Here is a 3,152-nt window from a genome sequence, read left to right as displayed (position 1 = left end):
TTTAAAGGGAAAAGCAAGGCTTGGTGGGATATGAGATAATTTTATCTTTACTCAGGATGCTGGCTGTTATAGGGGATTTTCTAATGCATAGTTGTTTTTTTTTTTCTTTCAAGACAGCACTATGTTGTGTTGTATCTTCTTATGGTGCCTTCCTTACCATTTCCAGGTGAAGAGAGCTCGGAATTCCTGATGTAATGCCTTATGCTGGCAATTTTCCTGTTATTTCATGTGGCAAGAAGAGCTGTGTTAGTCTCTCATCCAGGCAGAGCTAGACTGGTCTCATTGGACAGGGTCTCTATTTTTCCACAGCTCTAATTTTTCTGTTCATGTGACCTTTCCCTTACTTGACCACGTTTTGTGATGACGGCTGGTTTCTCTCCCAGCGATAAGTGGACCCAGAGACAGGAGAAACCAGTAGAGATGAAAGGAAATGATTGGAAACCAAGAGGGAAACATAAACAAAACATATCCCGGAATGCTTCTGAGATGCTGAAAAGTAGTAGGATAAATTTAGATCTAAAAAAAAAAACAAAACATAGAATAATATTTCATCTCATACCCTCCTCTCATCTGTCCCCAACCTAGATTCAGTTGTTAACAGGTGAAAGAATGAATGCTCCCTCCAGCAAAGCTGGTGTGAAAAATTATGGAAGTCCAGCCAGAGGAAATAGCACATGGAAAGTTTCTGACTCCAGGAACTGGGTAGAATCAAGCTCTGGTCAAGCCTCTTTCCTCTGCTTCCATAGCTTGATGTGCAAGAGAATCACTTAGAAATATTTTTTAACTAAAAAAACAAAACAAACAAAAAAACAAAACCCTTTTTATTGAAGCATAGCACACATAAGGAAAAATGCATGTATTATAGGTATAAACATGATTAATTTGCATAAACTGAACATACTCACTAACCAGCATCATTTGGAGAGTTTTGGCTTTTGCTTTGAAGCTACAGCTTTCAGGACACGTCTGTAGATTCCCTGAATCATAATCCCAAATTCTGAGGGCCCCAGGATCTGTATTTTAAATAGATTTCTCAGGAAATTCTCTTGAGCCCAGTTGGGCACCGAGTTCCAGTTCACTGGTTTGTGACCTACTCTGTGGATTGCAGGATGCAGGAATTGGGTAGGAGAGAGATCTTAGGGTAAGACATAGAGAGTCCTGGAGGAAGGAAGAGTAAGGAATCCTCCTGCTTAGGGAAGAGTTCTAATAGTTGTTTGAGGAAGAAATCATGGCAAAAAATAAAACCTTCCATTTGCCTCTCAGCATTCATATACCTTTTCTGATGAGTAACAGAATCCTAATTTTCAGTGAGACACATAGTTACCTGCAGTAAAGACTAAATCTTGGCCTCCCTTGCAGCTAGATGAGGCCATGTAGCTAAACTTGAACCAGTGGGATATAAGTGGAAGTGTCATATGTGACTTCCGGGAAGTCTCTGAAGTTGAAGTACACCCTTCTTGATCGTTCCCTTCTAGCTAGTGGCTGGAATATGGAAGTGTTGGCTGGAGCTCAAGCAGCCATTTTGATCCAAGTGGACAAAGAACATACATTAGAGACAGTAGAACAGAAAGCTGGAGGAACTTAGGTTCCTTAGAACTTTTATAGATTGCATATTAACTCGATAGTACCAATTCTGAACTTTTAATAAAATAAAATGTGTTGTGTTATGGCTACTACTAATTTGAATTGTCTAATATCATAGCGGAAACTAATCCTAAGAGATCGAGAGGACTGTTCTGCTCTATGTATGTATGTCTGAAGGATCTTAGTAAGGCAGTCTTTCAAGACGGCAATATCTCAAGAACATGGTGTTTTATTATTTGCCAAGAAACAACTGAGAACAAGTTTCGGTTTTCATAATCAACTCTTAAACAAGATAAATATGTTTAATATTGTGTGATAGAAACTTGGTTTCTAGGAGATATTTATGTAGTTAATCTCCCCGCCCCCCCCCCCCCCCCCCCGGCTTCACCTGGACCAGATCTCATCTGGTATCTGGAACACTTTGGCAAGATCCTCCAGAGAGTGTCTTGTTCTGCACAGGTGAGCATGAGCCTTATCATCTCATGGTGTTAGAGTAATTCTATGGATTAGGGCAAGTTTCCAGCTAACAGCTAAGGGAGAGCATTGGGTCCAATTCCTAAAGATGTGAAGCTGGCAGAGGCTAGGTGTGTTTCCAGGTCTTAAGCCAAGATAAACAGAAATGGGCTTTTTCACTAGAGCTCCAGAGCCAGAGAGAGAACTGAGACACAAACCACTTTTGGGGTCGAAGGCAGAAGTTAGGGATGAGCAACAGGCACAAGGGCATCAGCGTGCTTGGGTCTAACTGACTCGGATCTGTGGTAAAACCAATCCCAAGGCCCGACTAGCTAGTGCCCGTGGTTCCTAATGCACGTAATGTATACTCTCTGCCTTGGTCAGAAACCGAACAGGGGGCAGCCTGGGTGGCTCAGCAGTTTAACACCGCCTTCGGCCCAAGGTGTGATCCTGGAGACCTGGGATCTGGGATCGAGTCCCACATCGGGCTCCCTGCATGGAGCCTGCTTCTCCCTCTGCCTGTGTCTCTGCCTCTCTCTCTCCATGAGTCTCTCATGAATAAATAAATAAAATATTAAAAAAAAAAAGAAAGAAAGAAACAGAACAGGGCCGGAGGCTGAAAGGGATATGAGCATGGTCACTGTCTGACTTCTTGCAAATTACTTGACTCGTCTTACCTCAATTCCCTCATCTGTAAAACTGGGGCTAATAATAGGTATTCCATCACGGAGTAAAAGAAAACATTTTATGAGCAAGGAATTGCAAATTGTGAGGAGTTAAACAAATGCAAATTAGTATTACTATCTGGGGACAAGGATGGCAGCAATTTAACTGTGCAGAGCAGATCTTCATCACATTTAAGATGAGATGGGTATAATTCATTCCTTTGAAATGAAAGGGGGTAGATTTATAGAGTCAGGATATAATTACTCGGTTTATAATCTGGTCATGAAACTTAGGTCAGAGAGATGCTATATTCTTATTTGAGAGAAATGCAAGACTTCTTAAGAGATCACGTGAAAGATTTGTTTACTTTTTAATCATTTCATAGGTGATATAGTTTATCTTGGGGAAGCCAGGATTCATAAAAATACGGTTTATGATCCACCAGAACC

This window comes from Canis lupus, chromosome 17, assembly GCF_048164855.1.
Source record: "Canis lupus baileyi chromosome 17, mCanLup2.hap1, whole genome shotgun sequence".
NCBI lineage: Eukaryota > Metazoa > Chordata > Mammalia > Carnivora > Canidae > Canis > Canis lupus.
The sequence above is the reverse complement of the archived record's forward strand: the minus strand, read 5'-3'. Positions refer to the sequence as shown.